A 22604-nucleotide genomic window follows, 5' to 3' on the forward strand; every position below is an offset into this window, starting at 1 on the left:
TTCTTCCTCTTCCATAACTCATTCAACAGCAAGTCTTAGTGGTTGCATCTCCCAAATTATGCGTTCATCCATTTCACTCATTCACTTGCTACTATTTTAGTGCAATTTCTTATTTAGATTATGAGAATATCATCCAAATTGGAGTCCTTATTTCCACCCTTAGGTCCTATTTGTGAAGTTAGATACATATTTTATTACTTCCCTTCCTAACATATGCTAATGGTTTCCTATTGTATTTAAAATTTAATGTAAACTCCCTATCTTGGTCTGTGGCCCAATGTGAGTTGGCCACTACCTACTTGTCTGACCTCATCTCAAATATGCTCAATACTTTCCAAGCACTCTGGCACTCCTGCTGTTCGCCGAGCAAAACAAGCTTGTAGGATCTAGATGTGTTTATATGTCCATTGACTTGCATAAATATCCCACTGTGATACTACGGAGTGTTTGGGGGCAGTGATAAAGAACAAATGCAGTGACATGCCATCTTTGTTACTGGGTTTATTTCTTTTGCTACATCACTAAACTGTTTCTATTTAGTTTTGTAGCCATGTATTTTTGTCAGCTAATGATGATTAGGCTAAATCACCACTTAATGGGTTACAGAAAAATTCCTGTTCTCTTGGAGTTCAAATCGGCTCATTTGGCAGAAGCTGATGAAGAGGTAAGTGTATGGACACAACTAGCTGAAATTGAAGCTATTTACAGACTATTTGATTCTCCAAGTCTCTCCCCTATTTTCTTTTTCAACAACATAGCTGGCACTCAAAAATCTAGTAATAACCAGAAAGTAGCCAAGGTGGAATTTCTCAAAATATTGGAAGAAAAAATCTGGAAAGGGATGTGACAAAAAACTGAAAGGGGTTTGAGAGATACTTCACCATGAAGCAGGCAAATATTAGGGTAGAAGATAAATAAAGTTAAATAGTGGCTGCCCTCAAATAAATGCTTAGAGATAAGACAGTAGAAGATCATTAAAAATATTAACCTGTCAACATTAGTAAAGAAATGTGAGAAATAAAACCATATTAGAAATGGAAAACATAGAAGAATTAGTAAAAAGAAAACTAAAGATTAGATAGTGCTGAAAATGGAATTAGGGATATGAAATACAGGCGTGAAGAAATTGAACAAATGAATAAAAGTTAAAAGAATAGATAATACGCTAGAAAGTCAAAGGAGATCACACATGCACTGACATTTCTTAAGAACAGAACAGAAAAAAATAAGAATATATTAAAATATGAGGCTAGGGTGAAATAGATTAAGAGTATGTTTACTGAGATGACCACTGAATAATGTATAGAATTGTTCAGAGGCACCTGGCTGGCTCAGCAGGAAAAGCATGTGATTCTGGACTCAGGGTTGTGAGTCTGAGTACCACGCTAGGTGTTGAGAATACTCAAATAAACTTTAAAAAAAATTGTCGAATCACTATATTGTACACATAAAACTATGTTAATTACACTGGAATTTAAAAAGTAAATTAAAAAGTATATTTAAAAAATAAATAAGGCTACAATTTCCTATAGCATTGCGAATTGGATACTCTGAACATTTCTTCTGTTGAAAATAATTGAAAATGTTGAGTAAAATACAAAGCGATATCTCTTCAAGTGCATCGCTGATCTGACGAGAAAATAAATCCATACAGGCCAAAACCAAAGTGAAAGCAGGAAAACTGGGAGGTAACATGTGGCCCTGAGGATATGTGCTACACCCTAGTGACCCTGAGCTTCAGGTGGTTTGATTTTTAATACTGTATTTTGACATGGTTTGAAACTACAAAAGTAACGGAATCAGGGGCACCTGGGTGGCTCAGTCGGTTGAGCGACGGACTTCGGCTCAGGTCATGATCTCACAGTTTGCGAGTTTGAGCCCCGCATCGGGCTCTGTGCTGACAGCTCAGAGTCTGGAGCCTGCTTCTGATTCTGTGTCTCCCTCTCTCTCTGCCCCTCCCTCTCTCATTCTCTGTCTCTGTCTCAGAAATAAACATTTAAAAAAAAATAAATAAAAGAACTATTGAGGTTTCTCTCAAAGACCCCACTTAAATTGTGCTAATTGTCCCAGTCATGTTTTTTTCTATGGATTTTTTCTAGGATCCAGACCTAGATTATGTGTTACACATATTGTCCTGTCTTAATGACTCTTTCAACCTGGAACAGTACCTCAGTCCTTGACTTTCATGACAGTGATTTTGGAGAGTCTAGGCCAGTCATTTTGTAGAATTCCCTTCAATTTGAGTTACTCCATGCCAGATTATGTATTTTTGTCCAAAGATCATTGAATATTATTGGGTGACACATGATGTTCCCATTATGGGTTGTGTTAAATTTTTTTTTAATGTTTATTTATTTTTGACAGAGACAGCATGAGTGGGGGAGGGGCAGAGAGAGAGGGAGACAGAATCTGAAGCAGGCTCCAGGCTCGGAGCTGTCAGCACATAGCCCAATGAGGGGCTCAAACCCACAGACCGTGAGATGATGACCTGAGCCAAAGTCGGACGCTCAACCGACTGAGCCACCTAGGCACCCCTGGTTGTGTTAAATTTTATCACTTTATTAAGATAATGTCTGCAAGGTTTCTCCGTGGTAAGATTATTCCCAAATCTTATTCCCTTTTCCAATATTAATTTTGCAGGAAGATAGTTGGACTATACAAAATCCTGTTTCTTAACTAACTTACCACCTGATTTTAATGCATGAATTGATTGCATTAATCATAGCTTGTATGGTTGTCAAATTGTAATTTTTCATTTTCCTTGCTTATTAGATGGCTTCTATTGGTGGCTATTAGGTAGCTTCTTCTATTAATTTATATTAATGTGGATTTCTGGGTTTTCATTTTACTAGGTATGGTAATCCATTATTATCATTATTTGTTTGTGATGCTTTAATATTCCCCAGATTTAGCCAATGGGAATGCCTTCAAGCTGGCCTCTGTGTTCTCTCCCATGCACCTATTAATTTGTGTACTTCCTTACTACCTAGTACAAGATATTCCAGGGCTGTCTTGACTTTCATATGCTCCAGCCCTGGCTTCATCCATTTTTCCAAGGGTCTCTAGTTTCATGCAATGGAGACTGGCATTCAGAAACTAAGACCTAGGTGGGAGCTGTACATGGTACTACTGAGGTATCACTTTTCCCAAGCTCTATTAGTAGAAAGATTAAAAAAAAAATGTGTGTGTGTATATATATATATGTATATATATACACACACACACAAAAAACCCATAATTTATTTTAGCTTGACATATGTTTAAAGTCACGAATTCGCATGGTTATCTCCAATTCCAAACCAACAACACAAGGTTTATTCTAGCTTTTTTTTTTTTTCCATTTGATATTTATACTTGCTCCTCTAGTGAAAACCTAGTTCCCATTGCCTCCATCTCCTATATATAGCCAGTGTTTTCATCCTGCTGGTGGTTAATCCCATCCTGCAGGAGACTGCTTCCATGGGACACCACCTCATTCAGATCTAATGGGTTTTTGATGATGAAAAGAAGGAAGTCAATATTGTTTTCTAAATAAAAAGAGGGAGGGAATAGAAGAGAATTAAACCCCAATTTTCAAAGTTCCATAGAGCTTGATGACTGGGAGATAAAATCTAGGACCTCCTTAATATGAAGAATCTTGTAGAAGACTCTGCCACTTTAATGCAGAGCAAAGTGAGAAATAGACCTGTCCACAGAAGAGGACATAACTTTGGCATAGGTTGGAAGGGGAAAATATCTACCTTGAATATTTGTACCACAAGTTAATCCTCATGCAGTTTTGCTACTTGGATTCATGTGATCTGTTTGTTCCAAAATATGTCAAGCATAACCACCTTAAATTAAGTGAGAAATCTATAAAAGAAGAATGCAATTAAATTTTCGAGACCACACACACACATACACACAAAGAGATAGAAAATATATGTCAGGCTAAGACAAAAAAGGACATTGGGATACAGTCTAACATGTATCTAATTAGAATTTCAGAAGAAAAATTCAGAAAGAGAGAAACAATATTTGAGGAGATATATACCAAGAATTTTCCAGAATTTTAGAAAGGCCATAACTCTACAATTGAATAAAGACCAAAGTAAGACATAAAGTTAACAGGGTAAATAAAAGATACTAATTTAATGAGTCAGAGTAAACTATAAAATACTAAAGTCAAAAACAAGATGCTAAAACAAAGACAGAAAAAGTGATTACTACAGAGAAAAGACAATTTGATTGGACGACTGACTTCTTAATAGCAGTAGCCAGAAGACCAATAATATCTTCAAAGTGCTAAAGAGAATAGCTGTCAATGTAAAACTATATATTTGGTGCTAATATCTTTCAAGAATATTGGTAAAATGAAGTCATTTTCAGACAACAATAACAGAACATTGATCACCAATAAACCCACACTAGAGGATGTTATAAAGAGCACATGTAAGGCAGAAGAAAAATTATACTGCAGGGAACTCTAATTGGTGAGAAGAAATGGTGAACCCTGATGTTAGTTATTGTGTGAGAAAGACCTAAAGAAACATTTCTTGGAAAAAAAAATCTGTAAGACTATAACTGAAGCTTTTGGGGCTGCATAAACCAGGAGATAAAAATGTAAAACTCTGACAGTGTAAGCAAAAAGGATAATGAGATGTATTCTACATGTATCCCATAATGTGAGTGAAACATAGTCTAACACGCCTCATGCTGTGTGCAATGGGGGAATTCATATAAGATAGAACTTAGATACTGGAAACAATAGCATACGTGTTAGTAGAGGCTATCAAAATTAACGTGTCCCAAGATTCTTGTATTTGGTGGAAGGAGAGTAAGGATCTTGATTAACATTAGACTTGATCCAGATCTAGTTATTCATGGAACTTATTAAAAGAATGAAGACAAAAGTATAATGTATAAGTTAATACAGGAGGTAGATGTAGTGAGAAAAAAAATTTCTCCCAGTCAATTGAATAAATCAAGGTATGAGAAAAAAAAAAAGGAAAATCATAACAGTGAGAAAGTACAAAAGTAAGATGCTAGAAATGAAATTTATCAGTAAAAGAAATATAAATTAAATATACTCAGTTTTACATTACAACAAATATAAGACTAGATTTTAAAAATGCAACTTGGTGATATTTATAAAAGAATCAGCTAATACAAAAGAATAAAAAGACATTAAAGTTTTGAAAGAAAAGGAAATGGAAAAATAAAGATTACATACGAGCCAGAGAAACTGAAAGTAGCTGAATTAATATCAGGCAAGAACAGAATTTAAGGTAAAATAAAAACTTTACAGGTGACTTCAAAAAAGATAATTTATTGTAGGATTCTCTTCACAAAGAAAGACTGTTTGATTCACTTGGGAGAAATAACAATTCTAAAAAAATATGTCTTCAAAATACATAAATACATAAAAATTGAAATACAAATACAAAAATGCAAAAAGATGGAAAAAATCCATCATCTAGGGAATATGTAGCTTACCTCTTTCAGTACATAACAAGCAGTCAAGAAAGTTAAAGTTAAGTACATAATAAATTTGAACAGTAATTTAGAGACTAGACCTAATAATGAAAATAGAATAGAATTGAATAGAATGCTGTACTGAGCAGATGGAGAATATATCTGCCTAAAACTACATATTTGGTGACAATATCTTTGAAGAATATTGGTAAACTGAAGTCAGGTTATATACATCAAGTGTAAACCCCAAAGCAAAACATGTAGCCCACAAAAATATTCCTATTAGTTACTGATGTGAAAGGGTTAAAATTTTAAAATTCGTAGAGCTCTAAATCTAAAGCCCTAGAAAAAAGCTTCTTTCTCAGGTTTTACCTGTATTTTTCTATTCCCCTTCGAAACTTCAAATATTTATCATACTCAAGTTGGCTGTATTTGAATAAAAAACCTGCTGAGAAAGAGTTTGTTTTCCTCCATCTGTGTTTAATTGGATTTCTTTCGTTTTTGTTTTTGTTTTTTTTTTTTTCATGGGCTGGTCAAATTGAGTAAAGCTTGTCTACAAGCAAAGAAGATTGTAAATTCCTATCCAGATTTGTGATTAGACAAGTCTTTAACAAGAGTATATATCATTTGATTTGGTGAAAGGCAAAATGTTCATGCATAAAGTATGCATTGAGAATATTCACAGAATACTTAGTTTGCATTAATATGCTATTAACTTCCTATATGTGTTTTTCTTTTAACTTTTTGTCTCATGTCTTCATGCTGGGGCTTGTGAGAATAGCCATATGACCATTCCATACAGATATTTTAGTAAAAAATAATTTTTAAAAATCTTGTTCTACATGAAAATGGAGTTGTACATGTATATTTTTCTTTCGTTCTCCTACTCAGAGAAACAATGAATGGTCATACGACATGTGACAAATTTCATCTTTCATATAAAATTTTAAGAAAAACAACTTCCATTAGTCTGAGGAAACTTTTGTGCTCTGAGGAGAGATTCTGCCTACCCAAATGTAGCATAGCCAATGCAGTTCATGTAATTGGCTGGAAAACATCTTAGTAAAGGCTTCTGTGTAAAAAAGAAATAATATAGCAAAGGGTTAAAATTTTGACTTTTTCCTGTGGAGTTTCAAAATCATCTATCTATTCTTATTCAAGAACAAGTTCTCATTTTTTTAAGTTGATACAGTTCTCCATTTCTTGGTCTCTTTCTCCAGTTAACCTTAGAAAAGATTCCTTCTTTTTTTTCTTATTATTTTCATCTTCCTTGGCGTATAATTGGCAAATACAATTGATGTTTAAGGTTTACATGTTGATGATGTCTTGCTATAGGTATACACTGGAAAATAATCACTTCACATAGTTTATTTCCTTCCTTTCTTCCCTCCTTTGTGATGAGAACATTCAAGATCTACCCTCTTAGTATATTTCAAGTATACAATTCAGTGTTGTTAACTATCATCACCATACTGTGCACTCGATCTCCAGAACTCCTTTATGTTGCATACCTAAAACTTTATACCCTTTGACCAACATCTCCCCATTCCCCCTTCCTCTCAGCCCCTGGAAACCACATTCTACTCTCTGCTTTTATGAGTTTGACTTTTTTAGATTTGACACAGAAGTGAGATTCTGCAGCGTTTGTCTGTGTCTGGCTTATGCCATGTAGTATAATGTCCTCCAGGTCCATCTATCCATGTTATCACAAATGGCAGGATTTCCTTCTTTTTAAAGCCTGAATAATATTCCATTGTATATATTTGTATACTCCATTTTCTTGTGTTTTTGTCTGGGATGTGGAGATAAGATTTTCTTGGACAATTGAATATAAGACAATTGAATGTAAGCTAGCCTTTCCACAGAGATGTCATTGTCATGTGTGTGGGAATTTCAGAGTGGATTCAGGATAGAAATTCCTCCCGGTGAACTGACTAGCCCAGTAAATGAATTCTACCAGGTTGCAAGATTGTAGCATGTCTTGGCAGATAACTCAGCACTTTCCAGATGCTCACTGCTTCAGAAAATTCTGTGCGATGAAAAGTTCAGTATAAATTTATTTTATTTGTATATAGGTACCTGTATCAATGAACTTAATGGTAAAGGCATCCCACAGTGACTGCTTTAGTAATAACAACAATGCTGATGTACAGAGAAGAGTTCTAAAACTTGAATGTACACACACATCACCTGGGTAATCTTGTTAAATACAGAATCCGTTTCAGTATATTTCAGGTATGGCCTGAGATTCTGCATTTTTTTTTTTGGGGGGGGGGGGACAGAGAGAGACATAGCATGAACGGGGGAGGGGCAGAGAGAGAGGGAGACACAGAATCGGAAACAGGCTCCAGGCTCCGAGCCATCAGCCCCGAGCCTGACGCGGGGCTCGAACCCACAGACCGCGAGATCGTGACCTGGCTGAAGTCGGACGCTTAACCGACTGCGCCACCCAGGCGCCCCGAGATTCTGCATTTTTAAGAAACCCCCACATCATGCTGATGCTGCTTGATCTAGGACCACACTTTGAGCAGCAAGGATTTTATGTGGAATTCTCCAGTAGCTGGGCAGAGTAGATATTAACCCCTTGTACAAGTGAGAAAATAGAGGCTAAAGGGAATCTGATGCCATCATGCAGCTGTAAGGCGTCTGATTCAGAATTTTTTATGGTATTCTTCAAATGTATTATTCTTATGTGTCTGTTGCATTACTATTTTTTTTAATATTGGACTTCATGTAGTAGCAACTCCTGCCCTTTCCGTAGGGATTTCGTATCTTGGTAAGTTCTTCTCAAGTTCTTCTTTAAGTAAACCATAATATGTGGAAACACTAGGTATTTGAGCGTTGATGGGCTTGTATATGTCCAGTCCCTGATAGGACAGTCCCACTGTATCCTGTGCATCTGATCACAATACAGCTTCATGTTGATACATTTGCAGATCATGGCGTCACATAAGGCCAGCTAGCCGATCTATACATTGGATTTCCTGCTCTGAAGGAGTTTGGGATCTCTCATCACTTCTGCAGACAAGGTTTTACCTGAAGAACCTGCCACTCGGAAATGCCTGTGAGCTTTTAAGCACTGCTGTTGGTAGGTGCCACCTGCAGAGAGTCCAGCCTGGTGTTGTCTTGTTTACATTTATTCATTTATTGACAGGGGGCATGTGTGAGCAGGGTAGGAGCAGAGAGAGAGGGGACAGACAATCCCAAGCAGGGTCTGCACTGTCAGCGTAGAGCCCCACGGGAGGCTCACACTCAGAAACCGTGAAATTGTGACTTGAGCTGAGATCAAGTGTCAGTCCCTTAACGGAATGAGCCACCCAGGCGCCACCAGCCAATTGGTATGGGGTTGGCTTTGGCATTAACCTGTCAGGTGCACCAGGTGATTCTAATATGAAATGAGGCCTGAGAACTATCATTTTAAAAGAACTAATACTTAAGCACCTACTCATTCAGAACAATTAAATCATTATTTCTGGGTGGAATTGAAACGTGGGTAATTTTTTAAAGCTCCTAAATGATTTCACTGTGGAACTTATTTGAACATCACTGCCCTTACTCATTATTTCTGAAGTGGATGTTGCAGGGGAAAAAGGAGTTGTTTTCTTTCTCCCAAGAAGATGAGTGAGAATTCTCACAAGAGGTGAGGGGGTTAGCTTTGGTTAAAATGGTAACAGTTCTTAAAACTGAAGCAACAGGGAAACACCATGAGTATGGTGATGTCAGTTTGTACATGTTTTCACTTCGTGGTTTCTAAACAAGAATATGTCAAGTCTGAGTTTGTCCCATTTATACTAATCCTAATGAATGTGTTGTTTCTCTTTCCCATTGTATGTCATAAAATCTAGGGTGTAAAAGGTAAAGAAATTTTGAGATGTTGTGTTAGGTAAATTGTTACAATTCACTATGTGCTAATTTTTATCTTTCACATTTCCCCCTGTGATTTTTTTTTTTTTTTTCTGGTCATGGTATTTTGTCGTGGGAGCTGTTTTAGCCTCCTAGATCTTGGTTTCTTACCGGATTGAGTGCCATGTCCTTTAATAATAATAATTTTAAAAAAGCAATTATATCAAATTCATGATGTACGCTTCCTAGACAAAAATGGAGTAGGACTAAAACTCATTGTTCAAGGTTATCTAGATGTGGTACAGATAAACTATCAGGCTATTTTCTACAGTGCAATGAAATGTTTTCGTATTTCCATATGGAAAGCAGCCTCAAATTTAGGAACTGATCACTTCCTTCTAGGAAGGTAGTGAGCTTTAAGTTTGTTTCTTCATAATGTATTTAGGGAGAAATTCAGTTCCTGCCCAAGATGAATGCAAAAGTCAAAATAGAGAAGTGAGACTTCAGGTAAATAGTTGCTTACCTTATAATCTTCTGGATAGATTCAACATCATGCAAAATAGTGGATTTAAACCAACAGGATTTTTTTTTTTTTCCAAGCAACGTACTCTCAGGAGGTTAGCTAGTTGATTTTTGCTAAGCAGGCAGTAAATAACTCTCCCTCATTCAGTCTCTTGCCCTTCCCAAGACCTTGTATTTGGATTTGAGATTTTAACTTTTTGTCTCTGAAATAATTGAGGCGGGGAGAGATCAAAGGAGTTCTCCCAAATGATTTATGATGATGATGATGATTTATTGACTAAACGCAGATCTCAGAGTGACATTGCCTCATAACCAATGGGTGCTGACAAAACAATAGACAACTATTATAAAAAAGTGATGGGTCTCCACAGTGAACCAAGAGATGCTAAGGTCCCTGATAAATTTGTGCCATATTGACACGTGTATTTCTTCAATTCTTGCTGACCTCTCCTACTTTGTCTATTCTAGAACATCCCTCCTTCTGCTCTCTGGTTAAACTAAGCTGAGTTTCTTGTAGTTGTTGCAATGATGTTAAATCCTTTCTGGCCCCTGAACTTTTGCACATGTTGCTTCCTTTGCCTACATCTATGATTCTCAAACTGTTTGTTCTCAGGATCCCTTAATACACTGAAAAGCTGAGAACCACCAAGAGCTTTTGTTGATATAGGTTATATTATTGTATCTACCACGTTAGAAATGGAAGCCCAGAACATTTTAAATTGTTAATTTTCTCATACAATGAGATAAGCCCGCTACATTATTACAAATAACATTTTTATGGAAAGTAAACTAGATCTTTTAAAACAAAAAGAATTAGTGAAAGGAGCAACATGGGTTTTTTTCCCCACATCTCTTTAATGTCTTGCCTTAAAAGAAGACAGGTGGATTCTTATATGTGCTTCTGCATTTAGTTTTTTTGCAATATATTGTTTTGCTGGAAGTATATAAGCAAATCCAGCCTCAGACATATATGTAATTGGAAAAGGAAGATGTATTTTAGTAGCCCCTACACCAAAATTAAGCAGCAGTTTCTTACAGCTTAGTTGTGCTGTAGTTACAAGATTAGTTTATAATAAAAACTAAGATATTCAATCATAGATTTACTCACACTTCTTGGAGAGAACAAAGAAAGCCCTGCTTCTATGAACACACTCTCAGATCACCTAATGCATTGCCAAAACCCTATTATGAATCCTTTTTGAAACCCTCTTACTGGTATCACCCCACAGTTCTCAATAGTGTGTGTTCTTTGGTGCAACACGTCCGTCAATGATACTAAGTTCGTTTGACTACAGGGATTTTCCTGGTGGTTTTGGGCTGGAAAGAATCAACACTGGTTTTTATGGCCCCTTGTGAGTAGGATTTGCAGTGTCTATTTCTGTGGGTGAATAAAACAACCCATTTCCAGGAGATTGCTGTAAAGTTGGAGCAACCACCATCCTACTTTCACGATTGCTGTTATTCTGACGATAAAATGGTCTTAAGTCCTTTGGCTTTCTTTTTAGAAGACTGATGGCCAATAATCGGTGCTAAAGTTGTTGCTGAATTACCATATTTGCATCTGGGCTTCGTGACTCTGGATGCAGAGTCAGACTTCCCAGGTTCAAATATCAGCTCCACTGCTTACAAGTTGTGTGATCAGGTGCAGTGTGTTTTTGTTCTCAGTGTTCAGCTTCCTTACTTGTAAAATGGGGATAATAGTAGTATCTGCCTCATAAGCTTGTTATGTTCGTATGAATTTGTGTTTGCTTAAAATAGGGTCATTCAACACTATGAATACTTGTTAAATTAATAGTTTCTTAACAGAACCTTGATTCTGCGTATCCCCTTAGCCTGTCTGCACAGGTTTAATTAGAAGCAAGGTGAGCTTATGAGACTTTGTCTACAATTTTCTTTCAAAATTGTCTGCTCTGGTCATCACAATGAAATAGTAATGCAATTCGTAGAAAGATGCCTATTTTTACAACTAAAGATTGTGCAGTTTTTTTAATGACAAGCATAGGTAAAGGTAGGATTATATAAAGTAGGAGATAACCCATTTGAAGATCTGAATTTTGATACTACAATTGCCTCAGTTCTTCGATGTTAATTGTATCTTAAACTTTACCTGGATTGATATGGGAGGATATATACATGTAATGTGAACATAGGATTTACAATAGAAATTTATTATAATCTAAATGCACTAGTTTTTAGCATAATGTTAATTGCAGAAAAGGCTTAGAAAATACAGTAAAGGGGCGCCTGGGTGGCTCAGTAGGTTAAGCGTCTGACTGGCTCAGATCATAATCTTGCCATTTATGAGTTTGAGCCCCGTGTCAGACTCTGACCTGACAGCTCAGAGCCTGGAGGTTGCTTCAGATTCTGTGTATCCCTCTCTCTGCCCCTTCCCCACAATCTCTCTCAAAAATAAATATTAAAAAAAATTTAGGGGCACCTGTGTGGCTCAGTTGGTTAAGCCCCTGACTTTAGTTCAGGCCATGATCTCACATTTGGGAGTTTGAGTCCCGCATCAGGTTCTGTGCTGACAGCTCAGAGCATGGAGCCTGCTGCAGATTCTTTGTCTCCTTCTCTCTCTGCTCCTCCCCTGCTCACACTCTCTCTCTTCAAAAATAAATAAACATTAAAATTTTTTTAAATAAAAATAAGTAAAAAACAGAAAATGCAGTAAAAAATTACAAGAATCCATAGAAATGATCTCCTTGAACTTTTGTGGTAAAGCTTATCTTTACCCTTAGATCAATGAAATGTTTTAATATGTGAGGAAAATTTTGTGTTCATAAAGGATTTTAACCAATACTGAAATTACTGGAAGTATAAATTTCAAACTTAGTTTTTTCTCTGCCCTATATACAATTTACACATTTTATTCTACTTACACATCTATGGGATGGGAGCGATCACCCATTTGTTGTTTACATTCATTAACTTATAAATTTAACAGATTAAATCCCATTGTATGAATAATATCTATAATATCATATTTCAAAACGTTAATCTGATTTTTTTCAACACTATATTCAGACTTACACATCTAACAAGCAGAATATTTTTAAATATTTCAAAATAACTTCTAAATAATTTTTTCCTAAATTTATAAATTTAATAAATAGATTATATTTTATATTAAAACTATTTACAAGTCAATTTGTCTTTTATGACTTTTAAAGTAAAATCACACCTATAATATCAATTTTTAAAGCTTAAGTAAAACTGCATGTTTAATAAATCGGTGGAGGGTCCACATAGCATAGTGGATAAGAGAATGAACTTGGGAACTTTACTGTCTTAGGTTCAAACCCCAGATTTGCCACTTACTACCTGTATAGCCTTGAGTAAGTTACTTTTCTGTGCTTCAATTTTCTTATATATATTAGGTTTGTTAGGGGTATTAAATGGTTTAGTATTTCTAAAGATTCAAAAGGGTACCTATTACATAGAATTATATACTGTTTATTAAAATACATAAAATTTCTCTAAAACATCAAATTATTTTAAGCATTTAAAAACCTAAAATAACATTTGGGGGCATCTGGGTGGCTCAGTCAGTTGAGCGTCTGACTTCGGCTCAGGTCATGATCTTGTGGTTCACAAGTTTGAGCCCCACATCGGGCTCTGTACTGACAGCTCAGAGCCTGGAGCCTGCTTCAGATTCTGTGTCTCCCTCTCTCTCTCTGCCCCTCCCCTGCTTGTGCTCTGTCTCTTTCTCTCACTCAAAAATAAATAAGAACATTAAATTTTTTTTTAATTCAAAAAAATAAAAACCTGAAATAACATTTGGTGATTGTAGAACTTATTTCTAAACTTAACTCCAAATTGCTAATAAAATGGATTTGATTTATTAGTTACCCTGGTTTTCACAACTTCTTGTAGTTTGAAACTCCCTTATCTACATAGGGGAGAAACTCCCATATCTACATGTGTGTTGTCTCATATAAATGGAAGTTACCTATTGAATATTGGTGACTATGATACAAACGTGGATTTGAGTTATTGGCTAAGATTTGAGGAACAGGACCTAGGACCTGTCCTGGCTTTGCGTCTTCCAAACTGATTTTTTTTTTTTTTTTTTTTTTTTAATGTAGTATCAATGAGCTGGTCTTGCTCATACAGACGAGGCTCTGTTGGTTTGTCAATGGCGAGCTGAATGCCTGGAATTATGGCTGAGGCTCATTTTATCAATTCAGTAAATTTAGCTCTAACCCCGTTTTCAACTTTGATCTCTTTTTAAATCTTGTCTCCAAATTTTAATCACCTGATGGAAAGGATTGGGTTTTTTTATCCCGTACATATACTTTAATTGATTCATTATTTGGAGTAAACCAATCCCTTTATTGCCTCATGTAATGTTTCATGCTTTTTCCTTTTTTCCTTTGGTACTGTGTAAAGTGCTATCATTTTCTTGACAGCTTTCTCAATTCCTCTGCTCCCACTTTTTATTTATCCCTGGCCAAGCCACGAAGGAAACAAATTACACTATTTCAGTGTCTGCCCATTGGCAGTCTTGCTTTATTGGGCCTCTCTTAACAAACCTTTGTAACTGTCCTGTTTGCCTCCTTCAGCTGGAATACCTTGGGCCATGTGCTTCCCTCTCTTGCAATACTTTATCACAATCTGAAAGAAGTAGCTGACCCGCTCCAGCACCTTGACATCTATCCAGCCCCCTGAAATTCCTATCTTTAGTCATATTATCCGAGTCTCAGAACACAACAGATGGTTGCTTAATCAAACATCTTTTCTACTTAGAGTAGCAAGCATCAAAAATTTTCTAGCCCTCAGTGTAAGAAAACCTCGCTCTTTCTCATTCAGTCTCCACTCATTCTTACAATTTAGCATATGACACTTGTGATGCCCACTTCCAAGGGTCAATGTCATCATTAGGACTCTTGGTTGCAAGCAACAGAGGATTACTCTGGTTAACGTAAGTTTAAGAGAGGAGACTGGGGATATTGGAGAAAAGCTGTGATAACCCATAGATTCAAAGAAAGAGTGGAACAATTTAGCCGTGGGGAAGTGGAGGGACAGCTGGACTTAGTGGATCTTCTCTCTAGCATTCTGCCATTATGATGACACAGCTTGAAAACATTTCCATTAATTACCTAAACCCAATTCTACTTGCAAACTACTCTTTAGGACTCTAACAATCTTTTTTCAAAACTTAGCCATTGTACCTGGTCTGAAAATCTGCTTCCTCTTACAGATAAGAAAACTGATCCAGAGGGTTTAGATAATTTGATTATAGTAAATATAATCAAGTTCCTTTGGGACTTAAGTAAATAAGTCTCTTTGAATAGTCCTAAGAGTAAATGAACTCCTAAAGCATTCCTGAGAGTAAATATAATTAAAGTGACATTTTTACTAAAATGCGGTGTTTGTTCCTTTGTTGCATCACAGAATATGACACCGTGGTCTTTATATTTAGTCATTCTTTATACTTTTCTCAGCTCTTCTCCTTTATCTACAACAATACCAAGATTATGTATATATTAGTTGCCTAAGGCCAATCAGTAACACTGAGAACACATTTGAGAAGGACTGCTTGGATGTGACGGTATAGAAAAATATGATTTTTTCAAAGGTATCCCAATTCTTTTTGTCTAGTGGCTTGTTAAAATGAGATTGCTCTGAAAGGATTAGCTCTTTGGAATTTTTTTTTTAATCCAACAAAGATTTAGTGACCACATACCATGTATAAGACACATAACAATTTGGGATGCATTAATAAATAAAACATAAAAGCAAACATAAAATATCTGTGGCTTTATGGAGTTTACACTCGAGTCAGAGAATACACGGTAAACATACAACAAATTAAATAGTGTAATAGCCAACACTAAGCATTATAAGAAATAAAGCAGGATAAGGGAATCAGAAATTGGAAAGAAAGGGGGCGCCTGGGTGGCTCAGTCACTTGAATGTCTGACTTTGGCTCAGGTCATGAACTTGCAGTTCATGAGTTTAAGCTCTGCGTTCTAGCTCTGTCAGCTGTGCTGACAGCTCAGCTCAGAGCCTGGAGCCTGCTTTGGATTCTGTGTCTCCCTCTCTGTCTGTTCCTCCCCTGCTCGTCCGCTTGCGCTCTCTCTCTCTCTCAAAAATAAAGATTTAAAAAAAAAACTTGAAAGAAAATTGGAAAGAAAGTTTCAAATTTTAAGTAGAGTGGTTAAGAAAGTTCTTATTGAAAAGATAACATTTGAACAAAGACTCAAAGGAGGTGAAGGACTCTTTCATGTGGCTATTTAGTGAAAGAACATTAGACCATATTTGGATTTAATTTGGATTTTTAAATTGAACTTTATTGAGGTATAATTTACATATAAAAAGCACCCATTGTAATTTTAGAGTTGGATGAGTTTTGATAACTGTGTATTTCATGTTAGCACCATCAAAAACAAAATACAAAACATTTCTGTCACCTCTGAAGGTTTTTTTCTACTCCATTCCACTCACCCCCCACCTTTTACCACTAGTCCCAGACAATCACTGATCTTTCTTCTATACCTGTAATTTAGATTTATCTTCCGGGAGTTTTATAAAAATGAAATTATACACTAGTATTTATTTTTGTTGACCTTCATTTGCTCAGCATAAATTTTTTGGTGGTTCAGCAACAAAGCAGTTCATTTCTTTGCATCCCTTTGTAGCATTACACTGCATGAATAGTTTGCATAGCTTGTATTTCTATTTACTCTTTGATGGACATTTGGGTTGTTTCCAGTTTTTTGTTCTTGCATATAAGGCTGCTATGGATATTGAAGACAAGACTTTGTGTGGACCTATATTTTCACTTCTCTTAGATAAGTCGGAGAAGTTATACAAGTGGGTGTTTATAAGAAAATGTCAAGGTGTTTCCAAAGTGTTAATGTATGAGATTTCCAATAGCTACATATCCTTGCTAACAATCTTTTAAAATTTTAGCCACTCAAGTATATGTATAGTGATATCTCATTGTGGTTTTCATTTGTATTTTCTTGATGACTGATGATGTTTGATCATTTGCAAATCTTCTTTTGTGACGTGTTAAAATGTTTTTTCTATTTTTAAAACCAATAGTCTGTCTTAATATTACTGAATGTAGAAAGTCTTTCTATATTCTGGAAACAAATCCTTTGGTATTTGTATGTATTGAGACTATTTTCTCCCAAACCGTGGCTTGCTTTTCCTATTTTTTACAGGTAACAGACTATAGATGACTAAAGTTCCCAAAGTATAGGCCATGAAATAATTTGGATAAAATGGAAAATGTTAAATGCATATATAAAATGAGTAAATTTTGTACTCCAATCATAATTTTGTCCAGTCCAGGCTATTTCTTAAAGTAAATCCCTTTCTTTTGTTTACCATCTATGACTTGATTATATTTCATCATCTAATTTTGCCTTGGCTTTTCATGTGTATACATCTTATTTTCTTAGCCAGATGTTTCTTTTCTTAGCTAGATTATAAGTCATTTTTCTTTCACTAGACTATAAGTTTTGTGTTTTTCTTTGTCCACTGCAGCAACTTTAGGCTTACTAGATATTTATGAATATATTTATTCATTTGATTAGACTTGGATTCTAAAGTCTAAGTATTTGGTGGATTTGTGATTTGGTGGTTTTTCTCATGTGTGTTAGGGTTCTCCAGAGAACCAAAACCAACAGGATGTATAAATACATAGAAAGAGATTTATTATAAGAGATTGGCTCACATTGTTATGAAGGCTAAGAAGTCCCAAGATCTGTAGCTGGCAGACTAGAGACCCAGGAGAGCCAGTTCTAGTCTGAGTGTGAAGGTCTGACCACCAAGAGACATAACAGTAGAAGACCCAGTTGGATGGCCTGCAAGTTTGACACCCAGAAGAGTTGATGTTTCAGTTTGAGTTTGAAGGCAGGAAAATCCAGATATCCTAACTCTAAGGCATCCAGGGTAGGAGGAGTTCCCTCTTACTATAGGAAGTATCAGCCTTTTGTTCTATGAAGGTCTTCAACTGATTGGATCAGACCCACCCAAACTGGGGAGAGCAATTTGCTTTACTGAGTCTAACAATTCAAATGTTAATCTCACCCCAAAACATCTTCACAGACACAGACTATAAATATCTGGGCATCCTGTGGCCCAGTCAAATTGACACATAAAACTAACCAGCATATTATGGTAGAAAGGAAACTAAAATGAAAAGAAAATTCTTCTCAATTTACAATAGGGTATGGAAAAACTAAGGAAGCAAATTTCAATCAATGTGAAGGAAAGATATGCCTATATAAATGTTTATACTTGGTACCTACTTAGATAGCTATATGTTGAATTCCTAGATATTTGAAATGAATAAATGCCCACTTGCACTATCAACAACTGTTCACCAATGGGGTTACCACTTTTTTACATAATGTGTTTTAAAACTACATTGTTTAATATGTTTTCTAGATAGCTTGAAATATTCCGGTGCCAGCTCATAACCACCTAAAACTGGGGAAAGGTATATTCCTCATGCAATCACTGGGTTCCTAATACTTCCTAAGTTTTATAGAACATAGAAAAGCTAGTACTTAGACAAAGAAAGAACACAGATATATCCAGTTTCCATGGGTGCCATGCTTGTGTCAGGCTAATTCATTGACAAAAACTTTGGCTGAAGATACATACAAATCCTATCTTGTTGAACAACTAGAGACTAGGCATGACTCTGAGGTGGAATCAGAAGCATTCCTTGCTTTGGCATTTCAGGGACTCACAATGATGGGCTGGGGCAAGCTCAGTGGTGGGAAGATTGGCCAAGTAAGACATCCCTCCCTTAACCTACCATACTTAACAGAGACACTGGTTCATGTTAACAGAAGAAGCAGGATAGCCTAATAGGATGGAAGCACGTGGAAGGAAAAAGAGCTAATGAGTTTGTAGGTAGCATTTGTAAATAACAGCGTCTACATTCTTATTGATAGAATAGTAGGTCTTTTGGAATAGCTTCAAATGGCCAAACCAGGCATGATTGGGTTTAAATGAGGACTGGAAGCCCAGGCAGGATATGGTTTCATTCTGCAACATTTCCAGTTTTTGGCACTAGCTTTACTGCTGTGGGGTGGCATCCACACAGCCCTTCACATCACAGTCTTCTTGTAGCTTGACACAGCTTCTATTGTACAAGGCACATAAAACCCCAGAGGGATTCATTTGGATTTAGGCTTTCAGTGGGAACTGGGTTAAACTGTGTTCCCAGCTCATGTTCTACAAATCATGTTCTTATGTCAGATGAAAACCCCCATCCCTTGAATGTTGACCGACGACTGGGTTTTACTTCACCTGGTGAGATTGGATTCTCAAGCAAGGAGCATGTCCGGGGGCCAGTTCCGGCTGCACTTAACATTCCAAGTTATAGGAGAAATCTCAACAGCACAAGCATGTTCAGTGAGACCGTCAGCACTCTTACCAGAATGTAGTTTCTGTTAGACTTCTTTGAAGGATGGGTCTTAGGACTGTGTTTTAGGATTTTTCTCCTTGGAGAGGATAAAATTGAATGGTTTTCTTCCCTTAATAAAATACTTTCAGCAAGAGGATTTTTATTCCTGAAGCCCGATGGATTCCAGTGATATTTACCTAACCCTCACTGGCATCACATGTCCACATTAATTCAATTTAATTACAGCTCTAGCTATTTTTTTTTTTTTACAAGAAAATAATTTATTTTGAGAAGATGTTCACATGACAGAATCTTCAGAAATAGCATATAATGTTTTACATCATTCTAAATTTGGATATAAAAGTTTCTATCTTTATGTTCTTCTTATTGATATTTATCACCACTTCACTATATTTAGTATTTTTGTGGACAAGTGTGAAACTTAGGATGAACTATGTTTTTTGAAGAATTTCCTATAACTGAGTCCCACATCACTAAGGTAGAAATTAATTCATTTTTGTGGCCTCATTCAATATACTAATCAAAACAATGCTGTGTTTTCATTTGATATCTTATAATGTAACATTTTGTGCAAAATAATAGTTTATAGTGTAATAATATCTTATAATGTCACATCCATTGTGCTTCCATTCTCACATTCATGCATTTTTACTGTCCCAAAAGAATGGCATGGAAAATATAGTAGACATTTTTTCATTTAATGTGTGCATCTAGGGCTGACTACTGGTGGTACTTCAGGAATTTTCACAGCATGTTTTCTTCCTGGGAATTATGAAGTTAGCTTTGGGATCTGGACAAGCTACCAAAAATTCTGGGAATCTGGATTCTAAAAGTAGTTGTTTTCGTTCAGAGGTCAGGTGGCTTGGCCAACAAAAGGGCAATGTCAGGGCAAGTGATCATTCATCATGCTGTCCTAGAACTGCTACTTTCTTCTAGAATCTGCAGTGTGGAGAATGGCTTCTTCCCAATGACCCCAATGCATTCTGCCTCCTGTGTAAACATCTCCTGGAGGGGTCTGTAGCCCCTGTGTGCAGTGAGAACTTACTGAAGTTTGGTAAGGTTGGCTGCTGCTCTTCTCTTGGCTCCTGGCAAGATGAGCTGTTTTGGAAGTTGACTGCAATTTATTTATTTTTCTAAGGGATGAAGGTAGCTCATCAAAGGTCAGTCTCTTTCTCAGCCATTCTTGAGCTGTGTTTATAATAATGATATTATTCAAACTGGGACAGTGTTGAGAGTGAAATTGGTGCTCTTAATAATTGGACTGGTGCCAGTGTAAAATAGGATTGTTCCAGGTCAACCAGGGTGAAAGTTCACCCAAGCTGTAAGAATATAGACGTGGTTTCACCAGGCCATTTATAGTGAGAAGGATTGACAAGGAGGAAGATAAGTTCTGTCATGAGGTGAAGTAGGTGATGGATTAATGCTGTGCACGTGCAACAACCTTATAAATCACAGGCCCACCAGGACCAACACAGGAGGGAAGCACAAGATTGTTGCTTGTCACTCACCCAAACTCGGTTTAAGTAAGCCAGGGTTTGCTCAATTCTGTGTCAAAGATCTTTTTTGAAATCTGATAAAATCTAACAAAATGCTCCACAGAAGAATACACACACAGGTCAAATTTTGCGTGCAATTCCAGGGAATTGCTCAGTTTCTATGAAGCCACCTATGAAAATATGGGTCCTATGTTTATCAGCCCTATAAGGCATAAACTACACAATAGACTTGTATTATTTTTTTTTAATAAGTGTTAGAGTAAAAGTAGGAGTGTATAGCTTATAGAATCTATTAAAATGGACAGGATCAAAAGCCACTTTCAGATTTGTAAATGTGCATCACTGACTGATTTTTTTTTTTTAGTGTTTGCCCCTTCCCCTCTTCCAAAAATAAATAAACAGAGTGAGAGGGAGAGAGAATCCTATGCAGGCTCTGCACTGACAGTGCAGAGCCCAACGTGGGGTTTGATCTCACAAACTGTGAGATCATGACCTGAGCTGGAATCAAGAGTTGGGTGCTGAACCAACGGACTGAGCTGCCCAGGTGCCTTGTCACTGACAGATTTTGAACCAACTGGGGGACTGTAAAGGAATTCATATAATCAGAATTCAGTGTACTCTGATCTCAAGAAAATGATTTCACCAGAGGTGTTAATTTTTGACAGTGATCATAACTTGGTGATATTCTGTAGTTGTAATTGATGTGGGTCTTTATAAGGAATGTAAAGCAATAATATGGCTGGATTCCTGCACAGAGAGACAGGACAGCAAGGCTTTTTGTCCAGGAAGCAGCTTTATTCATGCCAGCACGGGCTCAGTGGGTTCATACCCAAAAAAACTGAGTCCCGAACACAGTGGGATGTAGCCTTTTATACAATTTCTACTTCTTTGTCTCCTATACATGGTAACATACAGACAAACAGTCTGATTGGGTGGTCTATGTTAGAGTCGTGAGAAATGTCACCTATGAGCACATAGTCAGGTTGCCTTCCCTTGTCTTGATGTTTGTTTGTTTGTTTGTTTGCTTGTTTGTTTTTCTCACCACATTCCTTAGGGGATTCCACCACATTCCCGCCTTGGATGCTCGGACCCCCCAGTTTTGGGTCAAAGAGCATCATCGTGGTTCAGAGGTTTATATTTCCATAACATCATCACATGCGTGGCCGTTTTCCTTTTGAACATTTTCTCAATGAGGCTGGAGATGGACTGTATAACCAGGAGAGTTAGGCAAGGTAGGATTAAGCAAGCTCCCAAAATCAAGAGGATAATTTCCATGATTTTGATCTTGAGTCTCCCAAGAGTTGAAAATCAACCTCTAAATAACTCCCCAGAGTCCCAACCTTTCCAGGTCTGGACTGGGACATGAGAAACCTTTCTCATTCGATCTGTGATCTCTTCTATGACTTTTCCTTGATCATCTATCTGTAGGAAGCAGTTGCTCAGATTAAATTTTCCTCGAACTCCTCCTTCAGAGACAAGCAAGTAATCTAAGGCCAAGTGATTTTGATAGATAGAATTGTACATTTTGGTTTGCTGCTTGGCTAGTAAGTTAAGAGCTCTAGCAGTTTGGTTATAATTATAATTGGTTATAATTTCTACAACTGCTTGTAGTTTGATTATGCAGTTTAGCATGTAAATGGGAGTGTGGTAGTCCCAGGTCTCATCTTCTGCTCAGGTGGCGGGACCATAATATTGGATTATACGCTCACGAGGCCATTCATCATCTTTCCAATTGCCAATTTGTAGGGCACATCATTTCCTTTGAGTCTCCTTGTCCCCATACACTTGGATGCCCAAATATCCGCCCCCCCCCCCCCCCCCCCCCCCCCGGCAAATGGAAGCAGGAAGAAAGATGGATGAATAGTTCCCAGCACACATGGCCCTGACCTGCCTGG

At 36.8% G+C, this 22604-nt stretch overlaps 1 long non-coding RNA gene across 1 annotated transcript in view; it reads left to right on the forward strand.

Annotated features, from left to right (window-relative positions):
• Window positions 1-8394: 8394 nt before the first annotated feature.
• Window positions 8395-22604, forward strand: part of LOC144615043 (uncharacterized) — a 117208-nt gene continuing 102998 nt past the window's right edge. Inside the window, exon 1 of the long non-coding RNA XR_013553388.1 lies at window positions 8395-8542. This is a non-coding gene — a long non-coding RNA (uncharacterized LOC144615043). The remainder of the gene's footprint in view (window positions 8543-22604) is intronic.

The sequence above is a fragment of the Panthera onca genome, chromosome F2 (assembly GCF_046562875.1).
Source record: "Panthera onca isolate mPanOnc1 chromosome F2, mPanOnc1 haplotype 2, whole genome shotgun sequence".
NCBI classification, from domain to species: domain Eukaryota; kingdom Metazoa; phylum Chordata; class Mammalia; order Carnivora; family Felidae; genus Panthera; species Panthera onca.